This window comes from Pseudophryne corroboree, chromosome 3 (genome assembly GCF_028390025.1).
Source record: "Pseudophryne corroboree isolate aPseCor3 chromosome 3, aPseCor3.hap2, whole genome shotgun sequence".
Taxonomy (NCBI): Eukaryota; Metazoa; Chordata; class Amphibia; order Anura; family Myobatrachidae; genus Pseudophryne; species Pseudophryne corroboree.
The window spans coordinates 337,106,461-337,119,803 of record NC_086446.1 but is presented as its reverse complement, the minus strand read 5'-3'; positions in this window follow the sequence as shown (position 1 = coordinate 337,119,803).

The following is a 13,343-nucleotide window of genomic DNA, read 5'->3' as shown; positions in this document are numbered from 1 at the left end:
GTATTCTCTGGTGCATGTGTAGATGGGATCCTGACCACTTGTCCAGGAGATCCAGTTGGAAGGACCGAGCGTGAAACCTCCCGTACTGCAGGGCCTCGTAAGAGGCCACCATTTTCCCAAGAAGGCGAATGCACTGATGAACCAACACCCGGGTTGGCTTCAGGACACCACAGAAACAAACACCTACAATCAAGTAGTCCCCTGGCACTAATCAATAATTAAATTTAATTATAATGAATGTATATGTCCCAAGCGAAAATATAAATCTGATGCAGCTCACTGTAAAACAGGGGGACCTCTCCACCCCCTGGAATTGATAGTTACCACAGAAAAAGAAAAAAACACAGACAGCGCTAACAGATTTCTTATTAAAATACTTATTTATTCAATTTATTACTTTCTATAGACCTTCTCATCTCTAAGGCTAATTTGCATGCATTAATATAATTAATCATTAAAATACTGGCCTAATCAATAAACGATCAGAACATGATTTTCTATTCTCTATACCACTTGATACTCCCTTGCTGCATATATCTCCTAGCTTTAATCAATCACCTCACACTGTTTCACTTCAATATTAGATGTAACAATTATACAAAGAATATCACCTCTGAAAAAATGTCTCTATTCCACTCCAGATGGAGACATGCAGTTCTACTGATACTTTTGTAGCGGAAGAAACACTTGCTTCAAATCCCCTGTATATTCGGTAGTTGTTTACTTCCCACAGTTCATGTGAAGTGAAGATATTCAAATAGCTATTTGTTTTCTCTTATAGAATCAATATTGATTTTATGCACAACCAATAACTATAGGTGGTCGATTGGTTGGTTGAATATGCATGCATATAAAAACTGGTCTCAAAGCAGCAGAGTTAGTAAATTTTTCTCAGCGGACATTTTAAAACATGGCCATGTTAAAATCCCGTTTTTTACCGCAATCAATCCTGGGTTCCGTTATACCAAGCTCCCGGCTTCTGGTGCCAAATACCTTTATCCAAAGCCTTATCCGGAGATTAGAGTTCTTTCCCAGCACAGCAGCCGTCTCGCTGCGTGACGATTACGGGTTTCACGGGTATAAAAGACGCGTTTCTCCGCAGATCTGACTGAGGAAGCCGCCGATGCCGATAGGCGGAGAAACGCGTCTTTTATACCCGTGAAACCCGTAATCGTCACGCAGCGAGACGGCTGCTGTGCTGGGAAAGAACTCTAATCTCCGGATAAGGCTTTGGATAAAGGTATTTGGCACCAGAAGCCGGGAGCTTGGTATAACGGAACCCAGGATTGATTGCGGTAAAAAATGGGATTTTAACATGGCCATGTTTTAAAATGTCCGCTGAGACAGTTTACTAACTCTGCTGCTTTGAGACCAGTTTTTATATGCATGCATATTCAACCAACCAATCGACCACCTATAGTTATTGGTTGTGCATAAAATCAATATTGATTCTATAAGAGAAAACAAATAGCTATTTGAATATCTTCACTTCACATGAACTGTGGGAAGTAAACAACTACCGAATATACAGGGGATTTGAAGCAAGTGTTTCTTCCGCTACAAAAGTATCAGTAGAACTGCATGTCTCCATCTGGAGTGGAATAGAGAAATTTTTTCAGAGGTGATATTCTTTGTATAATTGTTACATCTAATATTGAAGTGAAACAGTGTGAGGTGATTGATTAAAGCTAGGAGATATATGCAGCAAGGGAGTATCAATTGGTATAGAGAATAGAAAATCATGTTCTGATTGTTTATTGATTAGGCCAGTATTTTAATGATTAATTATATTAATGCATGCAAATTAGCCTTAGAGATGAGAAGGTCTATAGGAAGTAATAAATTGAATAAATAAGTATTTTAATAAGAAATCTGTTAGCGCTGTCTGTGTTTTTTTCTTTTTCTGTGGCTTCAGGACATCCCGGACCATTGTTTGTATCACCAACGCTTTTTCCTCTGGAAGAAACACCCTTTTCACTTCCGTGTCGAGGTTCATTCCCAGAAAAGACAACCTACTGGTTGGTTCCAAATGTGATTTTGGAAGATTCAGGATCCAACCATGTTCCCTGAGATGCTGGGTCATGAGAGCTATTGACCATAACAGCTTCTCCTTGGACGATGCTTTTATCAGCAGATCGTTCAGATATGGAATTATGTTCACCCCCTGTCTGCGGAGGAGAATTATCATTTCTGCCATCACCTTGGTGAATACCCTCGGTGCTGTGGAGAGCCCGAATGGGAGGGCATGGAACTGAAAATGACAGTTCAACAGTGCGAATCGAAGATAAGCTTGATGCAGCAGCCAAATTGGAATGTGGAGGTATGCATCCTTGATATCCAGGGATACCAGGAATTCCCCCTCCTACAGACCTGATATCACTGCCCTTAGAGACTCCATTTTGAACTTGAACTCCCTCAGAAAGGGATTTAGCAATTTAAGTTCAGAATGGGCCTGACCGAACCATCCGGTTTCGGTACCACGAAAAGGTTAGAATAGTAACCTTTGTTTTGCATATGAGGTGGTACTGGCACAATGACCTGTGCCTCCACTAACTTCTGGACAGCTTCATCCAGTACAGTCCTGTCCGCCAGCAGAGCTGGCAAGCCTGATTTGAAAAATCGGTGAGGAGAATCATCATTTCTGCCATCACCTTGGTGAATACCCTCGGTGCTGTGGAGAGGCCAAATGGCAGGGCATGGAACTGAAAATGACAGTCCAACAGTGCGAATCGAAGATAAACTTGATGCAGCAGCCAAATCGGAATGTGGAGGTACGCATCCTTGATATCCAGGGATACCAGGAATTCCCATTCAAAAATGTTGTGCGGACTAGCCCCAAAGAAAATTCCTTTTTTGGAGCACTCTTTTGAAATGATTGGTGGTATGTTGTATAAAGGATTAATAAATAGTATTAAAACTTAACTTTTAGTTCTCACCTATCTAAAATAAAAGGGAGAATGTTCAGAATGTCTACAGTCAGACACTGAGGTGATTATCACTCGTATTCAGTGAATGTCCCTGTCTCCCGTAATGTCAGAACGTGAATAAACAAATATGTTCATAATATTACTTTTTTTATTATTTTTTTATTATTTTTCCTTTTGCTTAAAAATAAATTTAAAAACACTATGGTTGCTAATGAAAACAATACATGTTTAGTATGTGTTTTTAAGACTATCAATCATTGTTAAGGTAAACACTCCGTGTAACCATACACATGTCATCTGGTTAAATTGCAGAGGAAAAAGGTTTTATACACATCATGCAGTGGCATTTGATTTTAAGCCACTTCCTAACCACAATTTACATATTACCCATCACTATATCAGCTCTGCAATGCTCCTGAGCACATTCTCAGCTTATATATATATAAGCGATATAGCGATATAACTGAGCGATTTTGACTATATAGTCAAAATCGCTCAGAAAGTAAGTGCATATCGCTCCGTGTGTACACAGGCAGCGATAGCGATGCGCGTCCCCGCCAGGTCGCTATCGCTGGGAAAAATAGTCAGTGCAGGCAAGTCAATTTTGGCTATGTCGCTGCAAAAGTTAGTTAAAATTGCTCCTGTGTTTTGTCCCTAGCGATTTTTCCCAGCGATAGCGATCTATAGCCACCCCCCCGCCGCCCATTGTGTTACCTCGCGGAGGCTGAAGAGGGACAAGCCAGCAGCACAGCAAGCAGCGTTCAGGAGCTCCATACACTCGGGTAAGTATTAGAGATGAGCGGGTTCGGTTTCTCTGAATCCGAACCCGCCCGAACTTCATGGTTTTTTTCACGGGTCCGAGCAGACTCGGATCCTCCCGCCTTGCTCGGTTAACCCGAGCGCGCCCGAGCGTCATCATGACGCTGTCGGATTCTCGCGAGACTCGGATTCTATATAAGGAGCCGCGCGTCGCCGCCATTTTCACACGTGCATTGAGATTGATAGTGAGAGGACGTGGCTGGCGTCCTCTCCATTTAGATTATAAGAGAGAGAGATTTACTGGAGCTTAGGACTAGGAGGAGTACTGTAGAAGTGTAGAGAGTGCAGAGAGTTTACTAGTGAGTGACCACCAGACAGTGCAGTTTATTTAATATATCCGTTCTCTGCCTGAAAAAAGCGATACACACAGTGACTCAGTCACATACCATATCTGTGTGCACTGCTCAGGCTCAGCCCAGTGTGCTGCATCATCTATATATAATATCTGTCTGACTGCTCAGCTCACACAGCTTATAATTGTGGGGGAGACTGGGGAGCACTGCAGTGCCAGTTATAGGTTATAGCAGGAGCCAGGAGTACATAATATTATATAGTGAGTGACCACCAGACAGTGCAGTTTATTTATATATCCGTTCTCTGCCTGAAAAAAGCGATACACACAGTGACTCAGTCACATACCATATCTGTGTGCACTGCTCAGGCTCAGCCCAGTGTGCTGCATCATCTATATATATTATATATCTGTCTGACTGCTCAGCTCACACAGCTTATAATTGTGGGGGAGACTGGGGAGCACTGCAGTGCCAGTTATAGGTTATAGCAGGAGCCAGGAGTACACAATATTATATTAAAATTAAACAGTGCACACTTTTGCTGCAGGAGTGCCACTGCCAGTGTGACTGACCAGTGACCTGACCACACTGACCACCAGTATAGTTAGTAGTATACTTATATTGTGATTGCCTGAAAAAGTTAAACACTCGTCGTGTGACTTCACTTGTGTGTTGTTGTTTTTTTTATTCTATAAAAATAAAACTCATTCTGCTGACAGACAGTGTCCAGCAGGTCCGTCATTATATAATATATAATATATACCTGTCCGGCTGCAGTAGTGATATATATATATTTTTTATATCATTTATCATCCAGTCGCAGCAGACACAGTACGGTAGTTCACGGCTGTGGCTACCTCTGTGTCTGCACTCGGCAGGCAGTCCGTCCATAATTGTATACCACCTAACCGTGGTTTTTTTTTCTTCTTTATACATACATACTACTACGACATCTCTTTATCAACCAGTCTATATTAGCAGCAGACACAGTACAGTACGGTAGTTCACGGCTGTGGCTACCTCTGTGTCTGCACTCGGCAGGCAGTCCGTCCATAATTGTATACCACCTAACCTTTTTCTTTGCATCATGTGCTGATTGGGGAGGGTTTTTTGTAAGGGACATCCTGCGTGACACTGCAGTGCCACTCCTAAATGGGCCCGGTGTTTGTGTCGGCCACTAGGGTCGCTAATCTTACTCACACAGTCAGCTACCTCATTGCGCCTCTTTTTTTCTTTGCGTCATGTGCTGTTTGGGGAGGGTTTTTTGGAAGGGACATCCTGCGTGACACTGCAGTGCCACTCCTAGATGGGCCCGGTGTTTGTGTCGGCCACTAGGGTCGCTAATCTTACTCACACAGCTACCTCATTGCGCCTCTTTTTTTCTTTGCGTCATGTGCTGTTTGGGGAGGGTTTTTTGGAAGGGCCATCCTGCGTGACACTGCAGTGCCACTCCTAGATGGGCCCGGTGTTTGTGTCGGCCACTAGGGTCGCTAATCTTACTCACACAGCTACCTCATTGCGCCTCTTTTTTTCTTTGCGTCATGTGCTGTTTGGGGAGGGTTTTTTGGAAGGGACATCCTGCGTGACACTGCAGTGCCACTCCTAGATGGGCCCGGTGTTTGTGTCGGCCACTAGGGTCGCTTATCTTACTCACACAGCGACCTCGGTGCAAATTTTAGGACTAAAAATAATATTGTGAGGTGTGAGGTATTCAGAATAGACTGAAAATGAGTGTAAATTATGGTTTTAGAGGTTAATAATACTTTGGGATCAAAATGACCCCCAAATTCTATGATTTAAGCTGTTTTTTAGTGTTTTTTGAAAAAAACACCCGAATCCAAAACACACCCGAATCCGACAAAAAAAATTCGGTGAGGTTTTGCCAAAACGCGTTCGAACCCAAAACACGGCCGCGGAACCGAACCCAAAACCAAAACACAAAACCCGAAAAATTTCAGGCGCTCATCTCTAGTAAGTATGCACACAGCTCCTCTCCTCAGCCTGGCTACTGGTTTGGGAGGGGAGGTGGGGAGAGGGGGGAGATGCCGCTCTGAGTCTGCAGTGTCAGGCCGGGGGAAGGGGGGGGAGAGATGGCGCTGAATGTGTCACTGTAGCCGGGCCGCGCACATTAGTGTCGTCAGGTCCGCGGAGTGTGTTCCCCCTCTGAGGCTGAAGTGCTGTGAGAGCCGCTGGCACAGCGTCATTGTACCGGCACTGCAGCTTAGATCATTACTCTGGCATCTGACTTACTCTGTGTCCGTGGAGCAGGACCAAGGTACATGAAGGGGGTTTATGATAGTGCTGTGCTGTCAGTCTATGGGGAAGGGGGGGAATGATGGTGCTGTCCTGTCTATGGAGGGGGGGGGATGGGGGGGGTAGCTGTGCTGTCTATGGAGGGGGGGGGTGTAGTCTATGGAGGGGGTGGGGTGGTAGCTGTGCTGTCTGTTTATGGGGGGGGTTGCTGGGGGGAATAATGGTGCTGTGGCTGTATATCTATAGAGGCTAGGGGGTTGCTGGGGGGGGGGCAATTATGTGCCCGTGCTGTCCGTATATGGAGGGGGGGGGTTGCTGGGGTATGGGTTGGCTGCACTGTCTGTATGTGGAGGGAGGGGGAAGGGGTGCCTGCGCTGTCTGTATGTGGAGGGAGGGTGGGGGTGGATGCGCTATCTGTATGTGGAGGGAGCGGGGGGGTGCCTGCGCTATTTGTATGTGGAGGGAGCCTGTGCTGTCTGTATGTGTGTGTGTGTGTGTGGGGGGGGGGGGGGGGGGGGGCCTGCGCTGTCTGTGTGTGGTGGGTGCCTACGCTGTGTATGGATGATGTAATATTAAACACTATGTGGAATGAACTTCACCGGATAATAGGTGAGGGTTTTTTTTGTTTGTTTTTTACAGGTACCCCTATTGGATTCTACTGGACAAGTGGATGTGATTCTCGGCGTGGGATGTAGGTAAGTAATCTGTCTCTAATTTTTACGGGTACCCTTATTGGATTCTACTGGACAAGTGGACGTGATTCTCGGCGTGGGATGTAGGTAAGTAATCTGTCTCTCATTTTTACAGGTACCCTTATTGGATTCTACTGGACAAGTGGACGTGATTCTCGGCGTGGGATGTAGGTAAGTATGTGTGAGTGTGTAAGTGTGTTTAAATAAAGTTTTACTTTCACGGTGTGTGAGTTGTGTTTTTGAGTATTTCTTTTGTTGTGGAACTACAGGTACCAGCGGGCCTGTTATTTCCCCGCATGCTGGTACTTGTGGTTCTCCAAGTACCAGCATGTGGGGGAGGCTTGCTGGGACTTGTAGTTCCACAACAAAAGACAATATTCTTTTTTATGTCATTTTGAAAGGCTATCAGCCTCCCATCCACCGCCCACGGATGGGGGGGACAGCCTCGGGCTTCACCCCTGGCCCTTGGGTGGCTGGAGGGGGGTACCCCTTGATTTAAGGGGTCCTCACTCCAGTGTACTCCGGCCAGCGGTGACTAGTTGGGGGGGGTAATGGTACGGCCGCAGGGACCAATATAAAAGTGTCCCCCGGCTGTGGCATTATCTCCCTGGCTAGTGGAGCCCGGTGCTGGTTTAAAAAATACGGGGGACCCCCTATGTCTTTTGTCCCCCGTATTTTTTAAACCAGGACCGGACGCAGAGCCCGGTGCTGGTTGTCTAAATATGGGGGAACCCTACTCATTTTTTCCTCTGTATTTTAACAACCAGGACTGGCTCAAAGAGCCCGAGGCTGGTTTTACATAGGCGGGGGGACCCCACGCAATTTTTTTTTTTTACTTTTAGCTATTTAAATACCAGCCACCCTGTAAAATCGTCCTATATATGACACTCCCCCACTCATCCCCTTATTTAAATGAGATAGTCAAAATCTCCCATAGCCAAAATCTCCCATAGCCAAAATCTCTGCATAGTTAGACAAAATCTCTGGTAAAGTTAGTCAAAATCTCCTACTGCCAGTTCAAGGGAAATCTCTCAGTCAAAATCTCTCATAGTCAAAATCTCCCCGTGTGTATGCACCTTAAGGGTGTGTACACACGGTGAGATAAATCTGTAAGATTTTGACTATATAGTCAAAATCTTATGAAAAGTTAGTGCATATCTCATGGTGCTAGGCAGCTTGCGATACAGATTCGATCCCCATGCGCGCTCCCGTGGGGTCGGTATCCTAAGGCTAGATAGACTGTGCAGGCAAGTCAATCTTGACTATCTAGTGTACTATGTAGTATAAAGTATAGTCAAAATTGGCACTTAGTCAAAAATCGTACATAGACAAAATCTCAAGCACAGATAGTCAAAATCTGTCCTATCTGTGCTATCTGGGCTCTGGGGGAGTTCAAGGGAAATCGCATAGTCAAAATCGAACATAGCAGGGATCTCACCGTGTGTACACACCCTTAAAGACACATACTAAACATGTATTGTTTTCATTAGCAACCATAGTGTTTTGAAATTTATTTTTAAGCAAAAGTAAAAAGAAAAATATTAAAAAAATAATAAAAAAAGTAATAGTATGAACATATTTGTTTATTCACGTTCTGACATTACGGGAGACAGGGACATTCACTGAATACGAGTGATAATCACCTCAGTGTCTGACTGTAGACGTTCTGAACATTCTCCCTTTTATTTTAGATAGGTGAGAACTAAAAGTTAAGTTTTAATACTATTTATTAATCCTTTATACAACATACCACCAATCATTTCAAAAGAGTGCTCCAAAAAAGGAATTTTCTTTGGGGCTAGTCCCCACAACATTTTTGAATGTGAGTTTCTCATAGTTCCAGGAGCACCTCCAGCCTGTTTATGACTTAGATAGGATTGTCCTTAGTACTAAGAGTAGCTGGTTTTCAGTAAACAATGTTCAATAGATATCAAGTATCGGGTGCAGGATAACAATTTCAGCTTTATAAATATACCAGGAATTCCCCCTTCTCCAGACCTGATATCACTGCCCTTAGAGACTCCATTTTGAACTTCAACTCCCTCAGAAAGGGATTTAGTGATTTTAAGTTCAGAATGGGCCTGACTGAACCATCCGGTTTTGGTACCACAAATAGGTTTGAATAGTAACCTTTGTTTTGCATATGAGGTTGTACTGGCACAATGACCTGTGCCTGCACCAACTTCTGGATGGCTTCTTGCAGGACAGTCCTGTCTGCCAGCAGAGCTGGCAAGCCTGATTTGAAAAATCGGCGAGGAGGGAGGTTTTGAAATTCCAGCTTGTACCCCTGAAACACAATCTCTTGCACCCAGGGGTCCAGGCCGGATGACACCCAGATGTGACTGAAATGCCTGAGTCTCGCTCACACCGGCCCCACCTCCGTGGTGTGCAGTCCACCGTCATGCGGAGTGTTGTATGGCTTGGCTTTTCTTGGCTTGGTAGACCGAACGGGCTGTGATGTAGCTGAAGAAAAGTTTTTTTTCGGAGCAGGTGTAGCTGAGGGAAGAAAAGGTGACTTACCAGCCGGAGCCGTGGAGATCCATGCATCTAATGCTTCCCCAAAGAGAGCCTGACCTGTGTAGTGTAGGGTCTCCACACTTCTCCTGGATTCCACGTCGGCAGACCACTGGCGCAACCACAATCCTCGACGAGCTGATACAGACATGGAAGAAATTCCCGCAGCCATGGTACCCAGGTCTTTCATGGATTCTACCAGAAATCCTGCCGAATCCTGAATGTTACGTAAAAACAATTCAACATCACATTTCTCCATAGTATCCAAGTCTTCAAGTAACGTGTCTGACCACTTTACTATAGCTTTGGCAATCCAAGCACTGGCAATAGTGGGACATAGTATTGCCCCAGAAGCCGTGTACATGGATTTAAGCTTATTATCAATCTTACGATCAGCCGGCTCTTTCAAGGCAGTAGATCCTGAAACAGGTAAAACCACCTTTTTTGAAAGTCTGGATACTTACGCGTCAACAATAGGCGGTTTTTCCCATTTTTTTCTATCCTCTACCGGGAAAGGAAATGCCACCAGAACCCTTTTAGGTATCTGGAATTTTTTTTATCCGGGTTTTCCCAAGCCTTTTCACAAAATAGCATTTAATTCCTTTGATGCAGGGAAGGTTAGCGAGGCTTTCTTATTTTCAGTGAAGTAAGCCTCCTCAACCTGCTCAGGTGTTGAATCAGCAATATTCAACACATCTCTAATAGCCTCTATCATCAACTGCACCCCTTTAGCAAGAGATGCTGCCCCCCACAACGCATCCCTGTCACCGTCTGCAGTGTCAGAATTGGTATCCGTATCATCCTGCATGATCTGCGCAAGAGTACGTTTATGTGAATATACAGCGGGGATCCCTGAGGTACCAGAACTGGGCCAGACTGCCATAGAGTTCTGTAAAGCCTGAGTTGCAGATTCATTTTCTGCAACCCTACTTGAAATCTGAGAAATCATAGATTTGATAGAGGATAGCCACTCAGGCTTCCTTGCTGGTATCTGTGCTAAACCAGTGCAATCCTGATTACATGGAATGGAATCATCCTGAGAGGACATATCCTCTGCAGCATATGACACAGAGTCCCTGGACATTGTTTAATGGAGACCATAGACACTACACACGCGCGCACACACACACACACACACACACACACACACACACACACACACACACACACACACACACACACACACACACACACACACACACACACACACACACAGTTTCACCCCCAAGAATGGCAAGAGAGACACAGAGATTGGAGCCAACCCACACACAGCGCTCCTAAGGTATAGGGAGACCCCCCAACCAGCGCTGACTGTGCACCTTAATAGGTTACACAGTCATAATGCAGCCCCCCCCCCCCCCCCCCACCCCTTCTACAACCCCCTTGTACCGTGAGAGATAGCTGGAGTTGCTGTGGAGGGACTTGCTCTTCCTGGACAGTGCTGTGCAGGCAGGAAAATGGCGCTGAATTGCTGCTGGGTCCGCTCTGAGGAGAAGCTCCACCCCCAAAATGGCGCTGTCTTCCCGCTCTTCACAAGGATTATACTGGCCTGAGGTAAATTGCTGGCTGAGATCCACGGACCCCGACAGGCTTGCTGACCAGTGCAGGGTTCAGGCGCTGGCTCAGGGCGCCCCTTACAGCGCCGCACTAATTACCGCTGAGCCTCCGGAGCGCAGTTAGTACTGCGCTCCTACCCTGTTGCCGCCATCTTCACACCGCCCCACCGCTTGCTAGGGGGATCGGTGACTCACTCACCACTGATCTTCAGCTCTGTAAGGGGGTGGCGGCATGCTGCTGGGGTGAGCGATCCCCCGTGGCGGGGAACGATCTATCCCCTCAGGAGCTCAGTGTCCTGTCAGCGGAGATAGTGGCTCAGACCCCGCAGGGCAGACACTACTTCCCCCCCTTAGTCCCCCGAAGCAGGGAGGCTGTTGCCAGCAGCCTCCCTGTAAAATAATAAACTCTAAAAAAAACTTTACTAAAGAAGCTCTGTAGAGCTCCCCTAGCTGTGACCGGCTCCTCCGGGCACATTTTCTAAACTGAGTCTGGTAGGAGGGGCATAGAGGGAGGAGCCAGCCTACACTCTCAAACTCTTAAAGTGCCAATGGCTCCTGGTGGACCCGTCTATACCCCATGGTACTAATGTGGACCCCAGCATCCTCTAGGACGTAAGAGAAAATGCTCTGTTCCTTGACTTTCCTGCTAATGTATGATTGCCATCACCTGTTATCAATTAACTAGCTCCCCACAGGTGATGGCAATCATACATTACCAGGAAAGTCCAGGAACAGAGCATTTTCTCCCTCATGGAGAGGGTCAGGTAGGCAAGTATGTTATTAAGGCATATTTATATTATTTTCCAACTTTCCAATCTCAAGTAGTTTGACTTGAGAGTAGAAAACACTCACAGGACAGTTGTAGTAAAGCCATGATAGCCTAGGACTCCACAGAGAAGACACAAAAGATCTGAAAACTCTGTCATCTCTATAGCAGATTGTGGCAGATAAGGCAAAGACAAACCCTCTGCTCTCAATTGATCTAGGGCAGGGGTTCCCAAACTCCCAATTACAGTCCAGGTTTTAAGTATATCCATGCTTGAGCCCAGTTGGCTAAATCTAATTAACTGAGTTACTAATTAATTAATCTGTGCTCAAGCATGGATATCCGTAATACCTGGACTGTAATGGTGGAGTTTGGGAAACTGTGATCTAGGGGAAAGTCACAGTCTTATTAACATTAGGGTGAGGGGTAATGGCCCTTATGACTTTTCCCTCTTTGTTATGTTTGTAGTTTTTAATTAAATCCGCTGGCCATTTGGAAATGTGAGTAACAGCAGCTAAGCCCTGTACTCTGAACACGTGAATATAACATAACTATACTGGAACACAAGCCTAACATCTGCCTCACCGTATAAATATATACATATATATATATATATATATATATATATATATACATATACATACACACATATTTATACATATAGTACACCATGATGAACACAGTGTCGGACTGGGGCATGTAGGGCCCACCGGGGAAATGCAGTGGTAGGGGCCCATTTGTAGGGATGTGGCCAGTCCACTGAGGAAGTGTGGCCTGCCACCTCATTTGGTTTGACTAACCATTAGAGAGTGCAACGTCTGGGCCCCTTCATAAATATATACAGTAAATTCAGCTGCTGCATGCATGATAATGTACCAGATTAATAACAGCAATACACTGTAGAAAATGTATAATGTATAATTCAAGTGCACAGTCTAGAACCTGATCCTTAGAGCAGGAGGTGGGCCCCCAGGCCCGGTGGTTTCCCCTGTACCCCTGTGGGCCAGTCCAAGCATGGATGAACATGTAATGAAGCACTCATACACTAACATATAGATCTAAATATAAAGTCTATGTTTTCTCACTTTCTCAACTTTTCCTAGAGGAGACATTTTTTCTCCAGTATACTGTATGTCTTCAACAAAACAGATATTTTTGTGATAGAATTTCCACAAATAACTTGTAAAACCTTTTTGCTCTAGTATCTGAGAGGATGGATCCCATGTCCAGTTGCTTTTTCAACTTAACTCCTGTCACCTCAGGGGTGACACAATTTACTTGGCACTCTGCTGCCATTATGTTTTGTCATTTAAGACAGGATAAATCTTACTTTATTTCATGACAGTTGAGTCAGACTCATTTTCTGTCACATGGAGAACCTGTGAAGGCTTATGTTGTTTAGTGACTTGACAAACTGCATTGCTAGAAGTATACTATTACTTCAGCTCCCATAATGGCTGGCTCTACTGAATTAGTTAATGCAGTCTCTTTTGCTTTGGAACCCCCTCCTCATTCTCTATAGC